Source organism: Mauremys mutica, chromosome 1 (assembly GCF_020497125.1).
Source record: "Mauremys mutica isolate MM-2020 ecotype Southern chromosome 1, ASM2049712v1, whole genome shotgun sequence".
In the NCBI taxonomy this organism is placed as follows: domain Eukaryota; kingdom Metazoa; phylum Chordata; order Testudines; family Geoemydidae; genus Mauremys; species Mauremys mutica.
The window spans coordinates 89,830,360-89,856,555 of NC_059072.1; the positions used below are offsets into that span (position 1 = coordinate 89,830,360).

The 26,196-nt window shown below is 43.9% G+C and overlaps 1 long non-coding RNA gene across 1 annotated transcript; it reads right to left on the minus strand.

The window, feature by feature from the left end:
- LOC123345882 lies at nt 1-26,066 on the minus strand. Its single transcript, XR_006572874.1, has 4 exons — nt 25,928-26,066; nt 25,493-25,539; nt 2,005-2,047; nt 1-185 (listed from the first exon to the last, which is right to left on the minus strand). It is a non-coding gene; the product is annotated as an uncharacterized LOC123345882 (long non-coding RNA).
- Between the last annotated feature and the right edge of the window lie 130 nt (nt 26,067-26,196).

Here is a 26,196-nt window from a genome sequence, read left to right on the forward strand (position 1 = left end):
AGGTGCTTGGGACCTCAATCCTCTGGCTAATGACAAGCCTTTGGAGAGGGGGTCCAAGGAGTCCCTTGATGTTCCTTCGGGATCACGGGAAGCAGAACAGATGGTACGCTCAGGAGAACAGCGATGGAAGATGACAAAGGTAAGTGGTCTTCTCCTTCTCTCTCTTCTCTTTACAGGTGAGGAAGCTGTTGGAGGAAAATCCCTAGCCTTTCTATCACTAGGATGGATAAATGCCTGCAGGTACAACCTGCGACCTATGGCTGTCCCTGGCTGCCACTCAGATGGACAGCCCTGAGGCCATGTTCGGGGCAGCCTTTTATACACTTGCCCAGGAAGCCCCTTAGAAAAGACAGGAAGCCCCTTCTGGGAAACCCCTTAGGAAAACCAGTTCTGACTGGAAGTTGTTTACAACTCCAGGAAAGATTAAGGAGCAGGAAGATGAACCTATAGCTCACATGGGTACAAAACTCCATTTTGAAACCAACATGGATTCCTGTAGTCATAAAACATGTATGAAAATGAACCCAACCTAACAGTGTGAAATGAGTTAGTGGATTTCTGTCCAGTTCCTTGTGGACAGGGGGCTATATCACAGTAACTACCATGTAGTTGAAACTAAATGGGCCCCATTTTTTTAAGTCTTAGCAGAGGCCAAGAATCAAATGGGCTGAACTCCATTTCCATCTGTAGCAGCAGTTGCCACAGCTCAGAGTAACGCACATTGATGGGAGAGTGTCACGTTTGCACTGCTGATGGATCTTCTTTAGTGGATAAATAGAGTATACAGGGACAATCAATCTGGCAGCTTTGGTGTCAGCTTACCCGCTGCTACCCTGGCTTATGAAAACTTTTACCAGAACTTGGCTAGGAGAAAAATGTTGTTTAACTAAACCCTGACTAGCTTCAGTGCAATGCCAATTTGAAAGATTTAAGAGAAGGCAGAGTTGCCTCATGATAAGGCTGGATGCTTGTGAGCAACATCTCAGATCTGCCCTGTGTCCTAGGTGCTTGCTGTGTTTTTTGCATAATATTTGTGAGAGCAATGGAGAGATCTTCATCAGTGGCTCGGAGGCAGAAGTAGAGAGAGGTTTTGGATGTTGTGAACAGCCAGAGGGTGCCCAAATTGGTGAGGTGAACAGGGTCAGGGATTCCTTTGGGCTCATACTTTGAGGCAGGGTGAAGTGCTGGAAAATGAATATACTATAACCGAGAAAATGAAGGAAACGTTTGTGTAATCATTTTATAAGGCTTTGATGTTAAGAGTTGGGGAGCAGTACCTCATTAGACCCTCAATGAAATTTTTCAGCTGAGTTTTACATAATAGAAACCTGTGTTGATTCAACTAATAGTGCAAACTTCAAACCAGTGGAACAGTGACAGAACATGCCTAAAGCCCTGAGCGTTCACACATTTGTGCCGGATATGGCTAGGCTGGGATGCTGGGAGTGAACATAGCACCGCAGTATTCACCAGCAGAGCTGTTTGCCTCTACGTCATGTCCAGCAGCCTTTCCTGCATGTCCTTTTCTTTGTTTATGTTCTCTCTTTCTGTGTCCAGGCAGCCCCTTTAGAGCCTCTCAGACTGCTTCAGGAAACCTTCTGTGTTAAAACTGTAGGATGTCACTTTAAATTTCAGAAGGGTTTCCTGATATTGCTTGCAGAGGGCTTTGCAGGGAAGTGTGTGATCTGTGCCTAAGAGCAGTCAGTTTGCAGCCACCCAGAGTAAGATGGGGTGAGTTATGCCTCACTGTTTTAGGAGGCAGCCTGTTTTGTCTCTCTCTCTCTCTCTCTTTTGGGGCTCTTGTGTGTTATCATTTTGAATTCTAAGAAATAAAGTAGTGTTACATTGCAGCCTTCCAGCAAGAGTATTAGTGTTTTATCTAACCTCTCTGTGTCTATGCCATGAACATAACACTTTCCCTCCATGCTTCTGCTTTCTTGGCCTTCAAATGAGATGCACTTATGAGGTCAGCAATCATCTCCTCCCCCATCCTCTTTTGCTTACCTTGGAGATCTCTCAGGCATTCAGCAGATGATAAATCCTCTGTCTGTAAGAGCCCCAGTATTTCAGGTGCCAGGGAAAAAGAGAAACAGCATAAGTGGTTATTATTCTAAAGACTAGTCCATGCCAAAAATATTTTTTTTTCTCAATTTTGGAATGCTTTTGCCATCTGCTCTTCCCAGTATGTATGGGACATGCTTGGAGACGGTAAAACATTTTCCACCTCACTTCTCCTTTCTCCTGTACCAATGCTGGGGGATCAGGGGGAAGCAGGGTGTAGATTAGTAATTACATATCCACTGCTGCAGGCTGTTCTTACATTGGAAGATGTTACCCTGAGGCATGTCCCCAAGAGGCAGAAAAGGGTGGAGACATGGAGGGACATGGAGAACAATTGATCACCATCCTCTTTATAACAGCCCTTAACATATTTGAAGACTGTTATCAGGTTCTGGTCCCGTCAGCTGCCTTTTTTCAAGACTAAGGGCATGGCTACACTTGCAGAAGTAGAGCGCTTTGAGTTAAACCAGCCCTCGGAGACTGCAGTAGGGAAAGTGCTGCAGTGTATTCATGCTGTCAGATTCAAGCACGCTGGCCTGGCCACATTAGCAGCTCTTGCAACGCCACAGAGAGCAGTGCATTGTGGTAGCTATCCCAGCATGCAAGTGGCTGCAACATGTTCTTCAAATGGGGAGGTGGGGTGGAGTGTGACAGGGAGTGTGTTGTGTGTATGTGGGGGAAGAGAGAGTGGATTTTGGGGGGGCTGAGAGCATGTCAGCAAGTTGTCTTGTAAGTTCAGACAGCAGCAGACACCCCCACACACACCTCTCTCTCTCTCACACACTCACAGCAAGCAGCATTCCACACTAATGTAGGGTGACCAGACAGCAAGTGTGAAAAATTGGGATGGGGGTGGGGGGTAATAGGTGCCTATAGAAGAAAAAGCCCCAAATATCGGGACTGTCCCTATAAAATAGGGATATGTGGTCACCCTACACACTAATGGTTGTTTTGTCCCGGAGCAGATAAGCATGCTGGCTGTCAGAAACAGAGATTTGAAAGGGCATATCTGCATTCCTGCAGCTGATTCCAAAACAATGACAAGAGTGGCTACTTGACTTAAGGGGATTATGGGACGTTTCCAGAGGCCGAACAAAGCACAGTAATACAACACCTCGTTCACACTGACGTTGGGGCGTTTCAGCCAAGGCACAGCCAATGTTATGCTTTTCGTGGAGGTGGATTACCAGGAGCGCTCCAGCTTCAGAGTCCAGGTGCTCTAATTGCTTTGCCGCTGTGGACGGGTCGTGAGTTAGGGCGCCTGGGGATGCTTTAATGCGCTCTAACTTGCAAGTGTAGCCAAGCCCTAAATGTACCCAATTTTTTTAACCTTTCCTCATAGGTCAGGTTTTCTAATCCTTTTATCATTCTTTGTTGCTCTTCTCTGGACCTTCTCCAGTTTATTCACATCTTTCCTAAAGTGTGGTGCCCAGAATTGAATACAGTACTCCAGCTGAGGCCTCACCATTGCGGAGCAAAGCAGGAATATTAACTCCCGTATCTTACGTACAACAGTCCTGTTAATACACTCCAGAATATTAGCCTTTTTCTTAACTGTATCAGATTGTTGATTTATATTCAATTTGTGATCCAACATAACCCCCACATCCTTTTCAACTGTACTACCACCTAGTCAGTTATTCCCCATGTTGTAGTTGTGCATTTGATTTTTTGTTCTTAAGTGTAATACTTTGCACTTGTCTTTATTGAATTTAATCTTGTTGATTTCAGAACAATTCTCTAATTTGTCAAGGTTATTTTGAATTTTAATCCTGGCCTCCAAACTGCTTGCAACACTCCCAGCTTGGTGTCATCTGCAAATTTTATAAGAATACTCTCCACTCCATTATCCAAGTCATTAATGAAATTGTTGAATAGTTCCAGACCCAGGATTGTTGCCTGAGGGGCCCTACTAGATATGCCCTCCCAGTTTGACATCAAACCATTGGAAACTACCATTTGAATAAGGTATTTCAACCAGTTGTGCACCCACTTTATAGTAATGTCATCTAGATCACATTTCCCTAGTTTGCTTATGACACTGTCATGCGGGACTGTGTCAAAAGGCATACTAAAATCACGATATATCATGTTTCCTGCTTTCCCCCCATTTACTAGGCTAATAACCCTGTCAAAGAAGAAAATTAGGTTTGGCATGATTTGTTCTTCACACAGGGCTTCCCAGAGGATTCAAGGGGTCTGGGGCAAAGCAAATTCGGGGGCCCTTTCCATAAAAAAAAGTTTCAATACTATAGAATACTATATTCTCGTGGGGGCCCCTGTGGGGCCCGGGGTCTGGGGCAAATTGCCCCACTTCCCCCGGCCCCCCCGGGCAGCCCTGTCTTCACAAATCCATGCTGGCTATTCCTTATAACCTTAAAGATCTCATGAATTTTGCACAAGGGTAGAGGCGTTAAACTCTGTGTCCCAGCCAAATTTCAATTACGATACTTACATTCTGTCCACCTCTATCTAAAATCCCCTGTCTTTTCAACTGAATACATTTTCATTATTTGCCCTATATTATTGTGTGATTGCTGTGCACTATTCAAGTACTGTTTCTCCTCAGAAATGGTTCCATTTCATAACTGGTATTCCCTTTATATAGACTATATGTCTTCAAGTACTTTGTTTTTCAGGTGCAAAATGTGTTATAGAAATGTCATACACTATCAGAGGAAGAGAAGAAATGGCTAAGGGAGCATACCGGCTTTTGGGGGAGTGGGCAGTAGTCTCCCATACAAATGTCAACCCAGCCTTCTGTGGCTTAATCTGATGTCACCCCATCTCCTGAAAATAATATGGATACAGGTGTGAAGAAGACACCATACTCTTCTTCTGAGATCTTGGTAACCCACCTCATAGAAATCCTCTTCCAAACTTTTAGATACCACTGAAAACAGCAACACTGTTTGTCTCTATATCGTGAGGGCAGTTCATCTGAAGGACAGGCAAGTTCTGTCCTTTGTGAAAAGTCTAGAAACCAGTCTTTCAGATTCTGATTTTTTGTTCATGCATGGCTTGTGGCTTTTTGAAATGACAAGTAAGAGGAGGTAGTGTGGTCTAGTGGCTTGAGTAAAGGATTGTACTGGATGGCAAGACCCCTGCATTCTATTCCTGATTCTGTAAATTATTTGCTGTATGACCTTGGACAAGCCACTTCATCTCTTCTCACCAGTGACCTATGTGTAAAATTAGTATAATACTTACCTGCTGCAGTGGCATATTGAATAGTATAATGTTCATAAAATGCTTTGAGGTCTTTGGATGAAAGGTGCTATTATAAGTTCAAAGTGCTTGTATTATAGATGTGTGTACACAGTAATAAATCAGGCCCTCCCATGTAATTATGATCAATAATATATTACATTCATATGACCCCTTTCATTCAGAAGGGTAAAAAGTACTATACAAAAGTGTGTGTGTGTGTGCAGTTTTAAGGTTGAAAGTTTATACAGACAGACGTCATGAAATTAAAAAAGTTAAGATTCCCACAGCAATGTAAACTCAGCTATATTGCATCTAATGAATCCATTAATACACACATATAATAATAGTACAGTAATCAGAAATACTGCTAAGCCCTACTGTGCTCCGATACCTCACTGATGGGTGCGTTGTAGATGGATTAACATGGCTGATTGCATGTAGCTCAGATCAACACCAGCGCATGCACTGGGAAGTTGGTGACCCGACCATGCCCCTTAGTCGATAGGTCAATTCATTTTGAGGCAATGTCTGCACAGTAACTAGTGCACCCCTCCCCATGCTCTTGCATGGTAGGTTGATGTCCCACCCTGCTCTTGTTTGGAAATGCTAGTGGGAAAAGAACCTTTTACATTACCATCTTCCCCACAAATGCAACAGTGTAATACAGGGAAGTATTTATCCCTCAGTTTTTGCATTATTATTTTCCATTTAAAGAAAGAGAAAGTAGGGGGAACATGACATTAATTCATTCTGTGCTGGTGGAGGGATTTGCACACAGGCAGAAATGTAGTTGTAAACACATCCTGAATGGGAAATGCACATCCTGACTCATTTAACAGTACATTACTATTTTTAGCCTAGAGTTGTGCAGAAGCAGAACTGCAGCTAAATAAGTGTTTTTTCTTTATCAATTTATTTTCAGTTCCACTTTAGCATTGCATTAGAGCAAAATCACTCTCACGCGCCACCCATCTCCAGGGACACAAGCCACATGGAATGTCACTTTTTCCTCCTCCCAGCCTCCTGCAATTCCCCATTGCCTCCAAAGCTATGTTGGCTAGGGGAAGGGATGGATAAACATTGTCCAAGGCAGAGTCAGTCAGAGACTGAAGCAGGCAGGAGCAGCTGTAGAAGTAGTTTTAACATGGACACAGATGATGTCATCAGACTTTTTACTCTGAAAATTCTCTCCTCTTCTGTGCTGATTGTCTGCTTGCTCTTCCCCCCTCTGTCTTTCTTGCTCCACCTGTTCTTCATGTTCCTCTCCATTCTTTCCTCCTCCATCCCCCTTACCTCACTTCCTTTGATTTTCATGTGAATAATCCCTTCCTGTCTTCCCTTTTGTCATGCCCTTGCCCTATAGTGCATGTAATATATATATAATAAATGTAAAATAAAAAAAGAACACACCCACATTTTTAAAAACAAAGAGAGAACTAAAGTGTGGAATTACTCTAATTCTGCTTGCATGTTATATCTTTCCCCTCCAGCTTTGTGTATATCTTATCTATTTAGGCTACGTCTACACCAGTGCACAAGCTTACTAGACAGTGTACATGCTCACATATGTTCTACTTATGTTGTGTTGGACATGAGTATAACACGGTGTACATATGTATACCCACATCTACACTGCTGCTGTTATACGACATTAGCTCTACCATTTAGCTCAGTGGTTTGAGCATTGGCAGACTAAACCCACGGTTGTGAGTTCAATCCACAAGGGGGCCATTTAGGGATCTGGAGCAAAAACCTGTCTGGGGATTGGTCCTGCTTTGAGCAGGGGGTTGGACTAGATGATCTCCTGAGGTCCCTTCCAACCCTGATATTCTATGATTCTATGATCTGTTTCAGAGGCAGTATCCCAGGGTTCTGTGTAGTATCACAGGGAGACATTCTAGGAATCACTTTTGTGTGTGTTGTTGGTACTGTGCCAATGGCAGTTCCTGCTCATGTCTCCCTCTTGCTTAGCTGGGTGGAACAAATGGAGCAACTGGATGATGATATGGTTCTGCTGCTTATTCCAGGAGAGATGTTTATGCAATGGAGTAAGCAATTGGCGAGATGCAGGATGGAATTTGGGCAGAACTTTCCGACACACCAAAGACAGCTGACCTTGAGGAGGAATGGCAATCCATTTGGGTCCCATGGAACAGATAAGGTGAATGTTGATATTGCCACAGTACGCCGTTGGGTGGACTGTTGCGTCTGGTTCAGGAACACCAGATGTCATAGCCGCCGACTCTGTGGGTGCTCCGGGGCTGGAGAACCCACTGGGAAAAAGTGGTGGGTGCTCTGCACCCACCGGCAGCCAAGCTCCCTGCCCCAGCTCACCTCACCTCCGCCTCCTCCCCTGAGCACACTGCGTCCCCGCTTTTCCCAGCGCTTGCCGCCACAAAACAACTTTTTGCAGTGTAACAAGCTGTGGGAGGGAGGGGGGAGGAGCAGGAATTCGGCATGCTCGGGAGGAGGCAGGGAAGAGGCAGGGCCGGGGCGGGGATTTGGGGAAGGAGTCCAATAGGGGCAGGGTGGAGTTGGGGTGGGGACTTTGGGGAATGGGTTGGAATGGAGGTGGGGCAGATGCAGGAAGGGTCGGGGCAGGGGTGGAGTCAGGGCAGGGGCGGGAGGGGGTCGAGCATCCACCAGCACCAGGAGAAGTTGGTGTCTATGTCAGATGTGGTGGGATCACATCATTCTGGAAATATGGGATGACCAGCAATGGCTTCAGAACTTCCAAATGAGGAAACAGACTTCCTTGGAGCCATGTGATGAGCTTATGGCCCCAGCACCAGAACACTTGATTCAGAGAAGCCATACCAGTGGAGAAGTGCGTGGCTATTGCTCTGTGAAAGTTGGCAACACCAGACTGCTATAGGTTAGTTGCAAACTACTTTGGGGTTGGAAAGTCCATTGTCGGGATCAAGGTAGTGCAGGTTTGCAAGGCACCATGATTTACCCCAGGGATGGTTACTGTAAGCAAAGTTCTGGAAATTATAGCTGGATTTCAGAGGATGGAGTTTCTGAACTGTGAAGGGGCCATCAATGGCACACACATCCCAATACTTTGCCATCCAAAAGGGGCGAGTGAATATGTGACTAAAAAGGTTCACTGGTTCTTCAAGGCTTGGTGGACCACAGAGGTAGATTCCTAAATACCAATGTGGAAAACACTGAAAAGATTTGTGACGCCAGGGTGCTGAGGAGAGCGGGATTGTATTTGAAGGGGGAACTGTGTTCTCCAGAACTGATATGGTTCTCTTTGGTTTGGCTGTGCCAACTTTCATTTTATACTTGTTCCTAACTTGGAAACCATATCCTGACATCAGTGACCCTGGAAAAAAGGAATCCAATTACAAACTCAGTAGCTGCAGAATGTGGACTGCATGTTTGCTGAAATCTTGTTGGTGTTGCCCATGCACCCATCTGGATGCCAATATGGCCAATGCCACTTGCATAATAATCTCCTGCTGCACATGCCATAACTTTTGTGAATGCAATGGGGAGTGCTTCTAACTCCAGTGGGCGCAGGACAAGTCTGGTTTACAAACTCTGTACAGGCAGCTGTATCCCACCCACATGTGCACTGGTCATAAGAACATAAGAACAGCCGTACCAGGTCAGACCAAAGGTCCATCTAGCCCAGTATCTGTCTATCGACAGTGGCCAATGCCAGGTGCCATCCATCTCCATCCTCTGACGAACAGAGGCTAGGGATACCATTCTTTACCCATCTTGGCTAATAGCCATTTATGGACTTAACCACCATGAATTTATCCAGTTCTCTTTTAAACACTGTTACAGTCCTAGCCTTCACAACCTCCTCAGGTAAGGAGTTCCACAAGTTGACTGTGCGCTGCGTGAAGAAGAACTTATTTTTTCCAATGTGCATTACTTTACATTTATCCACATTAAATTTCATTTGCCATTTTGTTGCCCAATCACTTAGTTTTGTGAGATCTTTTTGAAGTTCTTCACAATCTGCTTTGGTCTTAACTATCTTGAGTAGTTTAGTATCATCTGCAAACTTTGCCACCTCACTGTTTACCCCTTTCTCCAGATCATTTATGAATAAATTGAATAGGATTGGTCCTAGGACTGACCCTTGGGGAACACCACTACTTACCCCTCTCCATTCAGAGAATTTACCATTAATTCCTACCCTTTATTCCCTGTCTTTTAACCAGTTCTCAATCCATGAAAGGACCTTCCCTTTTATCCCATGACAGCTTAATTTACGTAAGAGCTTTTGGCGAGGGACCTTGTCAAAGGCTTTCTGGAAATCTAAGTACAGTATGCCCACTGGATCCCCCTTGTCCACATGTTTGTTTACCCCTTCAAAGAACTCTAATAGATTAGTAAGACACGATTTCCCTTTACAGAAACCATATTGACTATTGCTCAACAGTTTATGTTTTTCTATGTGTCTGACAATTTTATTCTTAACTATTGTTTCGACTAATTTGCCCGGTACCGACGTTAGACTTACCGGTCGGTAATTGCCGGGATCACCTCTAGAGCCCTTTTTAAATATTGGCGTTACATTAGCTAACTTCCAGTCATTGGGTACTGAAGCCGATTTAAAGGACAGGTTACAAACCTTAGTTAATAGTTCTGCAACTTCACATTTGAGTTCTTTCAGAACTTTTGGGTGAATGCCATCTGGTCCCGGTGACTTGTTAATGTTGAGTTTATCAATTAATTCCAAAACCTCTTCTAGTGACACTTCAATCTGTGACAGTTCCTCAGATTTGTCACCTACAAAAGCCAGCTCAGGTTTGGGAATCTCCCTAACATCCTCAGCTGTGAAGACTGACGCAAAGAATCCATTTAGTTTCTCCACAATGACTTTATCGTCTTTAAGCGCTCCTTTTGTATTTTGATCGTTAAGGGGCCCCACTGGTTGTTTAGCAGGCTTCCTGTTTCTGATATACTTAAAAAACATTTTGTTATTCCCTTTTGAGTTTTTGGCTAGCCGTTCTTCAAACTCCTCTTTGGCTTTTATTATTACCCTCTTGCACTTAAGTTGGCACTGTTTATACTCCTTTCTATTTGCCTCACTAGGATTTGACTTCCACTTTTTAAAGGAAGTCTTTTTATCTCTCACTGCTTCTTTTCCATGGTTGTTAAGCCACAGTGGCTCTTTTTTAGTTCTTTTACTGTGTTTCTTTATTTGGGGTATACATTGAAGTTGGGCCTCTATTATGGTGTCTTTAAAAAGCGCCTATGCGTCTTGCAGGGATTTCACTTTAGTCACGGTACCTTTTAACTTTTGTTTAACTAACCCCCTCATTTTTGTATAGTTCCCCCTTTTGAAATTAAATGCCACAGTGTTGGGCTGTTGAGATGTTCTTCCCACCACAGGGATGTTGAATGCTATTGTATTATGGTCACTATTTCCAAGCAGTCCTGCTATAGTTACCTCTTGGACCAGCTCCTGCGCTCCACTCAGGATTAAATCTAGAGTTGCCTCTCCCCTTGTGGGTTCCCGTACCAGCTGCTCCATGAAGCAGTCATTTAAAGTATGGAGAAATTTTATCTCTGCATTTCGTCCTGAAGTGAAATGTTCCCAGTCAATATGGGGATAATTGAAATTCCCCACTATTATTGGGTTCTTAATTTTGATAGCCTCTCTAATTTCCCATAGCATTTCATCATCACTATTACTGTCCTGGTCAGGTGGTCGATAATAGATCCCTAGTGTTATATTTTTATTAGAGCATGACATTTCTATCCATAGAGATTCTATGGAACATGTGGATTCGCTTAAGATTTTTACTTCATTTGAATCTACATTTTCTTTCACATATAGTGCCACTCCTCCCCCTGCACGACCTGTTCTGTCCTTCCGATATATTTTGTACCCCGGAATGATTGTGTCCCATTGATTGCTCTCAGTCCACCAGGTTTCTGTGATGCCTATTATATCAATATCCTCCTTTATCACAAGGCACTCTAGTTCACCCATCTTATTTTTTAGACTTCTAGCATTTGTGTACAAGCACTTTAAAAACTTGTCCCTGTTTATTTGTCTGCCCTTTTCTGATGTGCCAGATTCTTTTTTATGTGACTGTTTATCATCTGATCTGGCCCTTACATTATCCTCTTCCGTCCTCTGCTCCTGACTATAACCTGGAGATTCTCTATCATCAGACTCTCCCCTAAGAGAAGTCTGTGTCCGATCCACATGCTCCTCTGTAGCAGTCGGCTTTCCCCCATCTCCTAGTTTAAAAACTGCTCTACAACCTTTTTAATGTTTAGTGCCAGCAGTCTGGTTCCACTTTGGTTTAGGTGGAGCCCATCTCTCCTGTATAGGCTCTCCCTATCCCAAAAGTTTCCCCAGTTCCTAATGAATGTAAACCCCTCCTCTCTACACCATCGTCTCATCCACGCGTTGAGACTCTGAAGCTCTGCCTGCCTACCTGGCCCTGCGCGTGGAACTGGGAGCATTTCTGAGAATGCCACCATAGAGGTCCTGGATTTCAGTCTCTTCCCTAGCAGCCTAAATTTGGCTTCCAGGACATCTCTCCTACCCTTCCCTATGTCATTGGTACCTACATGTACCACGACCACTGGCTCCTCCCCAGCACTACACATAAGTCTGTCTAGATGCCTCGAGAGATTTGCAACCTTCGCACCAGGCAGGCAAGTCACCATACGGTTCTCCCGGTCATCACAAACCCAGCTATCTACGTTGCTAATGATCGAATCTCCCATTACTAACACCTGCATTTTCCTAGCAACTGGAGTTCCCTCCCCCGGAGGGGTAACCGCAGTGCGAGAGGCAACCCCAGCACCATCTGGAAGGAGGTTCCCAACTATGGGAAGGTTTCCCTCTGCTCCCATTGACTGCTCTGCTTCCCTGGGCCTTTCTTGCTCCTCAACAGCGCAGGGGCTGTCTGAGCAGAGGTGGGACAATTCTACAGTGTCCCGGAAAGCCTCATCAGCATACCTCTCTGCCTCTCTTAGCTCCTCCAGTTCCGCCACCCTGGTCTCCAAAGTCTGTACGTGGTCTCTGAGGACCAGGAGCTCCTTGCACCGACTGCACACATACGCCACACGCCCACAGGGCAGGTAATCATACATGCTACACTCAGTGCAATAAACTGGATAGCCCCCACTCTGCTGCTGGGCTTCTGCCTGCATTTTCTCCTAGTTGATGAAAGGGTGGTTTACAGAAAGAGGTTTTGAAATGTAGTTTGGTTTATAGGTTTTAAGGGGACTAAAGGGACACAGATAGAACCGACAAGGGACCCCAGCTCCCTTCCCAACTCCCTTGCAAAACTCCCTGTTAGCAGCCCCTGGTCGCAAAGCTCCCTGGTCGCTTTGCATGGCTTTATAAAGCCCTGGCCTGAGTGAATGCCCCGCCCACTGATTAAGGCTCAGCCAATTACCAGAGGCTTCTAGCTTTCAAACCTTCCTTTGAAGCTCACAGCCTCCAACTGCCAGCCACAGTACACGGTCCTTCAAACAATAAACAAACAGACAGGCAAACACAAGCTCAGCACACAGCAAGTAACCCCCAAACACAAACAAACACACACTACAGACAGTCACTTACCCCACAGATGCTGTATTTGCTCCTCCTTCACCTGGAGAACTCCCTTGCGAAACTCCCTGTTAGCAGCCCCTGGTCGCCAGTTGGCAAGGGGAATCAGAGATGCCAGATGTGCACACATGTGGGCACAGCGGGGGGCAAAGGTGACATCTACCTATGCTGAGGGACAACTTCACACCTTGCACAGCTGCTGGAAAAGCATGCAAGGGAATATTGGCACATACTTGTGGGACCGCATAGCTTTTGGAGTGTTTTCCCCCCTGTAGCCAGTCATTTAGCCATTAATTCCTGTGACTATTCACCCATTACAGGCAATTGTAACAGGACATCTCCACTGGGTTATCACCTTAGGGTTGGTTTTCTGGTGTGGAGGGTCGGGGCTGAGTTGTAATGCAGTCATTGTGGGATGCTTTTGTCTTAAATGATAACAGTTTTAAACGAACCTTTACTGGGAGCACTCAATCTGTCTTAATTACCTTATTAACACTTTTGTTGTTGTTCTTTGTTTCATCTATTCTTTTCCCCCCCACTGTTCATTGTTGGCAGTCCTAACTATACTTAGCAGTTGTTATGGAGCAGTAATCTCTAATAAGGTTGAAACTGGTCAAGCTTTGGAGGGGACATTCAATCTGTGGTTTGTGACAGATGCCTGTATTGTTTCTTTAATTGTGTTACATTTTTCTGTATGTAAACCAAACCATAAAGACATTCAGCTGCCCATTTTCTGTGTTGTGAGTTGGTGCTTTTAGAACTACAAGTGCTTTCTGTAAGCTCCTGACAATGCACTTTCCCCATCCTTCCCATGCATCCTTGGGACTTCAGATGTTTCTTAATCTGCAAGGCGTTTGGGGAGGGATGGACAGAAAAGTGTTTGCAATATAATGGCACCTGACAATTATACCATTGCAGTTCATGTGCTGTGAATTATGGGGCCCAATTCTCAACCTGAAAACATCAGACCATCATCATACTTAGGAAGGAGGGTCCACACACAAGTCAAGGAAACTATAAAATGTATTAAAAGTACTGGAACAAATAACTGAAATATTTTTAAAAGGAAACGTAAACCAACAGAACATAATGGGACTGAATCTATGAATAATGGCCAAATGTTAATGTCTCTGAACCCATCCCCTTGCCCTCCCCTTCCTCCCAACAAGGGAGGGAATGATGGTGTGAAATTGTTCTTGGGGACAAACAGGGATGTTTCCTGTGTGGGGTTTGGGAGGCAGACACTTGGTGGGCTTCAGTGATTCCCCAGGATCATCATTCCCCTCCTGGCTGTTCATAGATGTTCCCCTGTGAGGGGTTTTGGGTGCCAGTGGAGGATGTGGTCCCAGGAATCCTGCAGGCTCCTCATGGTCACTTGGAGTATTGGGTCATCCCCCTCTGCAGCACCCTGGAAGAGGAGATGGTAGCTATTCATAGATATGCAGTAGCCACAGCAGCAGGTGGACCCTGAACTTGTCCTGCCACCAGATCTGTGTACCTCTCCATTACAGCATGCTCCTGTACCCTGAGGTGTGCTTCCAGCTCCATGAACTAATTCATCAGTTTCTCTTCCTGCTGAAGAGCCAGCTCCTTCTGTGCCTTGAGGAACTCAAATTGCTCCTGGTTCCTCCTGTCCATCCCTATGAGCAGCTCTTCCCGGGTCCTTCTCCACCAGCTTCTGCTGTCTCTGGGATGCTACTCCTGCCCTCCTGATGGAATGTTTTCCCTCTTGGGAGCTGAAAGTCTTGCCAATTCAAAGACAATAGTAGAATTATATGCTTTTTCCTTCAGAAGAAGCCGAGAAATCCCCCCAGGTCACATAATTTTGCCGTAGAAGGCCACAGTATTGATACTTCTCAGCATTCCAGGAGTGTGATTGTATAACTCTCTTTGCTCCTCAGACAACTTTTGCAGCCCCTGAGGAAGGAACTGAGGCTACTAATGGTAAAATACATGTACTAATGTTTTCTAAAATTTAAAATGTTCATAGTGTCTCGGGAGCTGTGGGTGGCAGTTTCTTCTAGGGACTGTTACCATTTGCAATTTTTTCTTTAAAGATAGGAGAACATAGCAGTTTTCAAGATACCAGAATGAAAAAGAGAAGTGGCTTTCTAGTCCAGTGGCAGAGATCTAGCAGTCTATGCCAATAGGGTTGCCAGACATCCGGTTTTCGACCAAAATGCCTGATCGAAAAGGGACCCTGGCAGCTCCAGTCAGCACAGCTGACTAGGCTGCTAAAAGTCAGGTTGGCTGCAGTGACCGGCTCAGCGCAGCTCCCGGAAGCAGCCACGGGGGCTCTGCGTGCTGCCTTCGCCCCAAGCGCCAGCTCTGCAGCTCCCATTGGCCAGGAACTGCAGCCAATGGAAGCTGCAGGGGCAGCACCTGCAGATGAGGCCACACTACCACCTAGGAGCCAGAAGGACATGACAGCCACTTCCTGGGAAGTAAGCACTACCCAGAGCCTGCACACCTCACCTCCTCCTGCACCCCAACCTCCTGCCCCAGCCCTGAGCCCCCACCTGCACTCTGAACCCCTCATCCCTGGCCCCACCCTAGAGCCTGCACCCCCAGTTGGAGCCCTCACCCCCCCACACACACCCCAACCCGCTGCCCCAACCCAGAGTCCCCCCCACACCCTGAACCCCTCATTACTAGCCCCACCCTGGGCCACACCCTCAGCCCAGAGCCCATACCCCCTCCCACAGCCCAACCTCCTGCCCCAGCCTGGACCCCCCTCCCACAGTCCGAACCCCTCAGCGCCATCCCCCAGCCCAGAGCCCCCTCCTGCACCCCAAACCTCTCATCCCCGGCTCCACCCCAGAGCCTGCACCCCCAGCTGGAGCCCTCATCCCCTTCTGCACCTCAACCCTCTGCCCCAGCCCAGTGAAAATGAGTAAGTGAATGAGGGTGGGGCAGAGCGAGCGACAGAGAGAGAGGGGGTGGAGTGAGTCGAGGGTGAGGCCTCAAGGAAGGTACGGGGCAGGGGTGGGGTACAATCAGAAAGTTGGCAACCCTATATTCCAGAGAGAAGCTTCTGCTAATGATCCCCCTTCTGCATATTGCTGAATGGAGGGGTTTGGTCAGCTATGAAAAAGCAGATTTGCACTACCATTGAACCTCAAGACTCAGCTGGACTTTCTGCTACACCAGAAATTTGCTGAAATATGCTTACAGGACTGGGAGATTTGACTATATTCTCACCTAGCATACTGAGTTTCCATGCAAAGGGAGATGCAAACCACAAAAACTGCCCCCCACCCCCTCCACACACACACAAATGGCATCACCAGAAAATCCTGTCCCTGTGGCTGCCTAACGATGATGAAACAGACAGGGAAAGAAAGAGACAAGCCACAACTTGATTTTGTTCTCTGAAGTTTCAGATCAGCACCACAAGCCCCTGGCCTCACTACTGCAAAGGGACACCGCACTGTGTTTATGGAACCACCAGACCAGATCCTTCTCCCATCCCTGTTTCCCGCAACGTGTGCAGTATGCTTCAGTGTTGGAACAGGCCAGACAACAGGGAGAGGAACTGTAACAATTGTGTAAGCTTCCAAGGGAGAAAGGAGACTGTTATGAATAACTTTTTTCCTCAGACAACCAAAGTGTTCCCTTCCCCTTCTGAGACCTAACCTCCCCCTGCACCTCAACCCCTCCTCGCTCCTTCCATGCTGCTCCCATTGTAGGGAGGCAGTAGGAATGGGGTGGGTGGGAGAAGCATTGAAACAGTGAAATCTTCCAAAGAACAAAAGACAGCTACTATTACTAACTTCAGACAGTCAACTATAAGTTTTCTAAAACTGTCCCATCCTCAGCCAGGACCTTCCTAAACCTGGCCACATCATTCCTCTGCTGCATATAGCCCTGGGACCATTGCTGTCTGTTTGCTGGCCGAGAAATGCACGGACACAGGAGCACAATGATTGTCCCTTAATAATCTGTTTTATAGCTTCTGACACATGCATAATAGTGGTTCATCGGAAATCAATTAAACCACTGATTTATAGCCATGTCTTGCTTGGGGACCATTTTAGGGTGGTGTGGAGTGGAGGCTGGGCTTAAAATCAGGAATCTTGCATCAGAACAAGATAGGATATTGGCAGGAAAGATGGGAGTCCATTGTAACTTACCAGCTTGGTTCTGGTTCTTGCCATGACTCGGGTTCCTCCTTAGGTTCCTTGTGGGGGGAAAGAGGAGTCGTCCTCAACTGGTGTCCCCAGATAGTGGTGCAGAATTACATGTTCTTCATTCTCTGGATCTTCCGGGGCATCCTCCGTGGTCCCTGCTGACTCCTCAGTCTGGCCCTCATTGCCATCCTGACGGACAATGAGGCCGGCAGGGTTGAGGAGGGGGTCATGAGCCATTTCAGGCTCTGTACTGGGAACTGTTGAGAACACCTGCTCCAGCTTGTTGTCAAATGGGCATGTGCAATGAACCCTCCCAGAGTGACTTTTGTCCTTTGCCCTCCTGTACAGGAACCTCAGGTGTTTGATGCATTCCTGGCACGGGGCCGAATTCTGCTCAGTGCCCACCTGCTCCAGTCTCTGTGATATTTCCTGATAGAAGTTGATGTTCCTGGCGATCCAGGCGAAGTCATGGAGGACAACGTACTCTGACCACACATTGATCAGCGCCCGGTTGTGGTGAGTGGGCCAAGCAGCTACTCTCAGAGCAGGATGTACGTTCTCTTGTACTGATCAAAGGAATGGAGTGGAAAACTGATGTGGTCACTGCAGCTCACTACTACTGGTGACAACGGGCTGGGGACAGGGACCTTTATAGATCGGGTGAGGATCAGGCAGAAGAGGGTTCAGTGCATTATGGGACTGTGGGAGGAGGACTATTGAAATTCAAGACCTGATACTCGCCCCTTGCCTCCATCCATATTGCACACTGGCATGGGTACAGGGTCATGGCACAGCTTGAGGCATGTACTTACTCATAGCCCTTAGGAACTCTAGCTTATTTGCCCTATACTTATCTTCAGACACATACTGCTGGGGTTTACAGGGAGTAAGGGAGTTTGCCACAACCACATGTGAGGACATGTGTAGAGTCACTAGTATAGATGTGCCCTTAGACCAGGGGTCTCAAACTGGTGTCGTGAGATTATTACGTGGGGTGGGGGTCACAAGCTGTCAGCCTCCACCCCAAACCCCACTTTGCCTCCAGCATTTATAATGGTGTTAAATATATAAACAAGTGTTTATAAGGGAGGGGTCACACTCAGAGGCTTGCTATGTGAAAGCGGCCACCAGTACAATAGTTTGAGAACCACTGCCCTAGACTGTATGCAATGTGGGGTAGGGACTGTCTTTTTCTCTGTTGGTTCACTCCCTAGCACAATGGGACACCAATTTTAGTGGGGACCTTTCGAGAACTGCCATAATACAAAAAATAGTCACAATAATAAATTTATTAAAATAACACATTGAATATTTACCAGTGAGAAACATTAACCTTCCAATGTTACAATTATTTTTCAAAGACACCATAGTGACTTTTTTTGTTTTGTTTTAAAGACTAGCAGAATTTCAAGCTTGAGGTTCTAAAACTTAGCCATTTTTGAAGCACACACAAAAAAAGTTTGGAATACGTTTTTCACAGAGAAAACATTTTTTCATACTTGAATAATTGAATGGCTCTACAGATTTTTGTGAAACTTTAGTCCTTAAGAGCAGCAAAGAATCCTGTGACACCTTATAGACTAACAGACGTTTTGGAGCATGAGCTTTCGTGGGTGAATACCCACTTCGTCGGATGCAAGTAATGGAAATTTGCAGGGGCAGGTATATACATGCAAGCAAGAAGCAAGCTAGAGATAACGAGGTTAGTTCAATCAGGGAGGATGAGACCCTGTTCTAGCAGTTGAGGTGTGAAAACCAAGGGAGGAGAAACTGGTTCTGTAGTTGGCAAGCCATTCACAGTCTTTGTTTAATCCTGAGCTGATGGTGTCAAATTTTGCAGATGAACAAATTTGACACCATCAGGTCAGGATTAAACAAAGACTGTGAATGGCTTGCCAACTACAGAACCAGTTTCTCGTCCCTTGGTTTTCACACCTCAACTGCTAGAACAGGGCCTCATCCTCCCTGATTGAACTAACCTCATTATCTCTAGCTTGCTTCTTGCTTGCATGTATATACCTGCCCCTGGAAATTTCCACTACTTGCATCCGACGAAGTGGGTATTCACCCACGAAAGCTCATGCTCCAAAACATCTGTTAGTCTATAAGGTGCCACAGGATTCTTTGCTGCTTTTACAGATCCAGACTTACACGGCTACCCCTCTGATACTTTAGTCCTTAAGCTAAAGCCAGAAATGTGGCATTTCAGCACGAGACCAATTTTTTTTTTAAACTAGTTGCAAGCAACTGAAAACAGAGGCTAGAATGAAGTGGCCGTCTGAATCTTCAAGGGTGTCGTGCAAGGGGGAAAAAAACTTGCACCCTTTATTGTACATATCAGTTCTATCTGTTTCTCATTTTAAATATAGAGAATATCAGTCGACATCATAATACAATGACTAATCACAGTGTAGTTTCATTCCAGTTACAGTGTAATTACACTGTGGTTGTGCTTTCTGATACTTAATTGCCAATAATTCACATATCCAGAAGATGAACTAATTACATGGCTGAATTCATTATTACTCATCGGGAACTATTAGGATTCAGGTATATTTACTACATTGAATTTACACTGTAATTATTCCCATTCATGTAGTGAACTTTCTGATCATCTGAATTAGTGGTAATTAAGGTATCAAAAAGCATAACCATGTAACTATACTGTAATTACATAAAATTAGTCAGTTTAGAAAGTTTTTAACCAAATATCAAACCAGTAGCGTCTTTGTAAGTGCAACCAATGTATAAAACAGACTTGAGAGTTAGTGTGTTTGGGCTTTTTAGTTTTTGTTCTCCCCCTTATTGCCTTTTATTCCCCCTCCCAGCTTGTTTATTTGCAATTGAAGTCAGGTTTTGTATAGCTTGCATTTTCCTAGAAGATGTTTGTGGCTAATAACTTGTATACCTGACAAATAGTGGGGAGAAAAGATCTTGTTGTGAAAAATTAATCTGCCCCTTCAAATGAAGGGTTGAGAAGGATTAAATTCTAGTTCTCTAGTCTCCAAGGACAATTTCAGTAGAAACTGGGAAAACAAACCTTTATATTTCTGGTTTCAGAGTAGCAGCCGTGTTAGTCTGTATCAGCAAAAAGAACAAGAGTACTTGTGGCACCTTAGAGATTAACAAATTTATTTGAGTATAAGCTTTCATGGGCTACAGCCCACTTCATCGGATGCATAGAATGGAACATACAGTAAGAAGATATTTGTACATACAAAAAACATGAAAAGGTGGAAGTACCCATACCAACTGTAAGAGGCTAATTAATTATTAGAAACTATTATTAGCAGGGGAGAAAAACTTTTGAAGTAATAATCAAGATGGCCCATTTTGGACAGTTGACACGAAGGTGTGAGGACACTTTAACATGGGGAAATAGATTCAATTAGTGTAATGACCGAGCGATTCCCAGTCTCTGTTCAAACCTGGCAGAGGGGCATTGCTGGCACATGTACATTGGCCAAACTGGACAATCTCTACACAAAAGAATAAATGGACACAAATCTGACATCAGGATTCATAACATTCAAAAACCAGTAGGAGAACACTTCAGCATCTCTAATCACTCAGTGACCAGACGTTAAGGTGACAAATTTGCAACAGAAAAGCTTCAAAAACAGACTCCAACAAGAAGCTGCTGAACTTGAATTAATATGCAAACTAGATACCATTAACTTAGGTTTGAACAGAGACTGGGAATGGGATTATCACTTCAAAAGTTTTTCTCCCCTGCTGATAATAGCTTCTCTTAATTAATTAACCTCTTACCGTTGATATGCGTACTTCCACCTTTTCATGTTCTCTGTATGTATAAATATCTTCTTACTGTATGTTCCATTCTATGCATCCGATGAAGTGGGCTGTAGCCCGCAAAAGCTTATGCTCAAATAAATTTGTTAGTCTCTAAGGTGCCACAAGTACTCTTGTTCTTTTTAGTTCTGATGCTACAAAAACAAGGAGGGAGGGAAAAACACCTTTTTCTGGAAGGATAACAGTATTTTCAGGCCTTTTTTATATCTTTATAAAAGAGCACAAATTGCTGTTTTTTCCTTTACAGTTCACTTTTACTTACTGCTAGTCTTATATTAATCATGTCACCCATCACTGAAATGCAGTTAACTCTAGGGTGGAATGTGACAGCCATTTAACAGTATACCACAATATTTCATGACAGTTAAGACCAGGAAGTGTACTGTATCCAACTGAAGTCGCAAGAGGAATGTACGGTAAGTAGGAAGAATGTAATTTATTTACATTGGAATTTGACCAGGAGACTGAGGCCAACACTCCGGATCTTGCAAAAATTGCAATGGAATCTTTAGGGGCCAGAAGTGGTAAGGAGTTTAATGTTACTTCTCATATAAAAGACAGTGGGTGTAATTTAGTTCTACATCTTATAGATGCAGATCACAAATCTCACAGCCCAATGGCAAAAGTAGCTTTAAGTTCCTAAACTACAGCAACCCAAGACAAGGTGCCTATGAGCAGTAGTGCCACCCAGAATCACCATAGGGTATACATTGTGGCTCTGGCCCCTCTTCCTCTAGACCAGTGGTCTCCAAACCTTTTTGATCGTGCACTCCTATCAGTAAAAAAATTTTGAGCACACACCCCCTGTCGCACCGCTTCTAACATTTTTGCCAAAGCAAAAAAAAAAAAGCCGCTCGGACTCCCACCTGAACTGATGAAGAAAAAAAAAAAAGCATTCCTCCTGCCACGCACCACCAAGGATCCTCTTGCACGCACCCCACTTTGGAGACCACTGCTCTAGACCACAGCACACCCTATGCACCAGGATTCTATTGCTTGTTTCAATTTTTTAAGCTTTTTTTTTTTTTTTAATGTTACTATAAGTCTCAGCTAAAATTAGAGCTGTATGGGCCTGGTTCTCCACAGTCTTTCACTCCATGCAGTCATTTAACTACCTGTGGGTATTATACACTAATAAATCAGAATAGTGGTGTCTTACTCCCACTTTGCACACACAAGCAGGCCCATGTGCATAGTTTAGTACAGTAGAATCTCAGAGTTACGAATCTGAGTTACGAACTGACCGGTCAACCACACTCCTCATTTGAAATCAGAAGTATAGAATCAAGCAGCAGCTGAGACCAAAAGGAAAAAAAAAAAAAGGCAAACACAGTAGTGTTAAACATAAACTACCAAAAAAAAAAAGATGATTTGACAAGGTAAGGAAACTATTTTTGTGCTTGTTTCATTTAAATTAAGATGGTTAAAAGCAGCATTTTTCTTCTGCATAATAAAGTTTCAAGCTGATTTAAGTCAACATTCAGTTGTAAACTTTTGAAAGAACCATGATGTTTTGTTCAGAGTTACTAACATTTCAGAGGTATGAACAACCTCCATTCCTGAGGTGTTTGTAACACTGAGGTTTGACTAGATTACTACATGGCAATAGAGGGCACATGCACAAGCTGTATATATTGAATACAATATGGTGCTTAAATAAATGATTTTTTACATTTGATGATTGATTATAAAATATTGTAGTTCTGCATTTAATAATACTAAACATGTTTTCAATTTAAACTAGAAGATGACTGTAAAACATCAACTGCTTACAGATGGGATTATGCTTTTCCATATATTATCTAAGGAATAGCATACATTCTGTTGTACCATACCAGACCATAATTTGATCAAGGAATGATGGTGATCTTGATAAATGAGATTGAAAATCAGGAAAGTTTATCATGTCACTAGACACTAGAAATAAAATTATATACTTCATAAATGCTATGAAATGTGTCCATGCATCAGAAAAGGTATTTATGACACCAGTGATTTGTAACAATGTTTTTTACAGTAAAATTCTGACATCTGAAGAGTTTGGGAAGGGATTGGATTTTACTTTGTGGAGTAAGATAAACCTTTTTTTTGCAAGGATCTTCTCCGTCTGGAACTGGCTACTGCTCTCCTTGGCTCCATTGAAGGTAATTCCACATGATACTACTGGTAGGGGCTTGTCTACACTTACAGTGCTGCAACAGCACCACTGTAGTGCTTAGTGAAGATGCTACCTACGCCAATGGGTAGAGGCAGTAGCTATGTCAATGGGAGAAGCATTGACATAGCAGTGTCTACACTGGGGGTTTGGTGGTTATAACTACATTGCTCAGGGGTGTGGATTTTTCATAGTTATACTGACGTAAGTTCCAAATGTAGACCAAACCAAGGAAACTTACAGTAGCCCCGCTTGCTGCAGCACTGATGTTGCTAGCTATCTTGTGGCTAATCAGAGGACTTCTGACTAAGGCTGTGTCTACACTAGCACTTTGGTCGGTAAAACTTATGTTGCTCAGGGGTGTGAAAAAAACACATCCCTGACCAACATAAGTTACACCAACAGAAGCCCTGGTGTGGACAGTGCTATGTTGGCAGGAGATGCTCTCCCGCTGACATAGCTACCGCTGCTCATTGGGGGTGGTTTAATTTGGTCAATGGGAGAGCTCTCTCCTGTCAGCATAGAGCAGCCACATGGGAGATCTTATAGCAGCACAGTTGCATGGGTACACTTGTAACGCTGTAAGGCCTCTAGTGTAGACATCACCTTAAACTGAAGATTGCCTATGGAGTGGGCTAGTACCAGGAGTCCAGTTTGCCATCTGGGACTGTTAGCAGGGCAATTGAGGATTCCCCTTGCATCACACACTTCCATGGTAATGAAAATACAAACCTCAAACTTGGCTTATTTTTTACCAATAATTGAGAATTACCTCAAGAGATGCATGAAGTAGCATTAAATTTAAGAAGTTTTAAAGTTGGTAAGTTCTCACCAAAGTTCACAAACAAGAACAGACATTTTTTACTGCAAACATATAATAGTGCATTTTAAGTGTTCATAGCTTGGTTAACCAAACACATTTTTAAAACATATTTTTCAGATAAATGTGGTATGCCATGCCATTATACTCACATTCACATTCACATTCCTCCTCAAGACCCACTTATGTTCTGACTGCTACAAGGAATGAGTCAGAGCCATTTAATCATTCTAGTTATAGTAAGCTTTCTTTGCTTCACCATGCAATGGCAACTGTGTAGTTTCATTGTATTCTCCTTGTCCATTTTCCCCTTCCCTCTGTTGTTGTATCAAATCTGAAAATAGGCTCTGATCTTGCCATCTTATCTATGCGGACAGATCCTGTACCTATGCAGAGCCATATTGGTTTAAATTGGACTTTGGGTGGGCATATAGGTCTCCCCATCCAGTGAAAACTGCAGGATCAAGGTTTTAGATTTTAATTCTTCCAGGCAGACTATGCCTTCTAATTCATCCTGTTGGGTACACAGAACATTTTTGATGCTATAAAATATTTATGGAGGGGCTGGTCACAACTCCATAGTTAATGCTGGTTCTGTTTTGCAAATAAATAGTAATTAGAGCAGTATACACACATTTGGACTATTCACATGACACATTTCATATTTTGAAATTTAGTTGTCAAAATCTCCAGCTTTCCTCTGATCAACATGTACAATAAACCTTTGCTTTGTCAATAGGCAATTTGGATTTACCACAAATAGATGAGTACTCTAATTTGGAGACTGAAAGATGGTTTATCCAGGCTCTGAAACACTGACACGTGAGGATTCTCTCTTGTAAATATGTTATGCTATGCAGCTGTGAATGGTTTTTTTAGCCACATAAAAGTCAATTTTTTTTTAAATCTTGCTAAGCTCTTGATGTCTTGTAGCAATGAAATTTACAAGTTAATTATGTATTATGTAAAAGCTGCATGTTTTAAATATGATGCCGTTTGGTTTTCACTGATTGTGCCCTTGTTGTTGTTGTATAAGAGGGTAAGTAGGAGCAGTCAATTTACCTTCTCTGTTCAGTTCAGGGTTTTTTTTTGGAACAGTTTTTATATTCCCTGTAACTCATCTTCCCTCTGAACTAAACAGTCCCAGGTCTTTCATTCTCTCCTCATATGAAATCTATCTGGGCCTCTAATCAACTTCACCACCCAGCTCTGGATTCCTATTTCTGCTACTGGTATATCTTTTTGATACAGGATGACCAGATTTGAGCACCGTATTTCATTTGAGGGCATATCATTGATATAGAGGTATTATATTATTGTCAGTATTATTTCTTATTCCATTTTTATATATACACCTCTACCTTGATATAACGCTGTCCTTGGGAGTCAAAAAATCTTACCGCGTTATAGGTGAAACCGTGTTATATTGAACTTGCTTTGATCCACCGGAGTGCGCAGCCTTCCCCCCTCCCCCCGAGCACTGCTTTACCACGTTATATCCAAATTTGTGTTATATCGGGTGGCGTTATACCGAGGTAGCAGTGTACTAGCATTTTGTTTGCTTTTTTGACTGCTATTGCACACCGGTAGAGGCTTACATTCACCTGTCCATAATGATACCCAAGTCTTTTTCCTCAGGGATTAGTCAATTTAGAATCCATCAGTGTGTACCCATAATTCTAGTAATTCCTTCTACTGTGCACTGCCTTGCATTTAACAATGAATTTAATCTGCCATCATGCTACCCATTTGCTTACCTTTGTTAGATCCCTCTGGAATTTCTCAGTCACCTAAAGTCAACAGGCTGTGCCGAGATATAAACATGGGCCTCCCTGACTTTGTTAAATAAATATCACCTACTTTAGTGAAATAATTTTTGTCTTGTGCTATTTAAAAGAGAACATAATGCCCCAATAATTTAATGTAGGTAAGTAACTGTGAGCAAATTATGATCATGGTGCAATGATTCTCTCTCTCTCTCCCTGATCCCTCCCTCCAAATATTTTTTTCTGGGGGGAAAAGATTTTCTGTAACCTCCTCCCACAGTATCATGCTCTGACCATAATCTCTTAAAACAAGCCTTTATGAAAAATTCACTGTATATTTGAAATGCTCTGATAACCTCCAAAGTGCCATCACCCCTCTGCACTATGTGAACGTTATATGTGAGTGTTTTCTTTCCTGTTATTTACTTATGGAATCTCATTTCTCCTCTCCATCCTCAGCTTATCTTTCATTCTTCCCTTCAGGCCCTTTCAAACCTTTGTCTCTTCTTTCTCCCTCCCAATCACACTCTTTCTACTCCTCCCCATCTTTCTACTTTCTCCTCTCCCCTCCCCCAACCTCTCCAATGGTTGTTTTCCAAACTCTCTATAGAATTCTCCTGCCTGAAGCTTCAGTTGCTAGGCAACGTCTCACCTCACCATGTGAGCTTGTTGCCATAGTGACATCTCCCACTTCC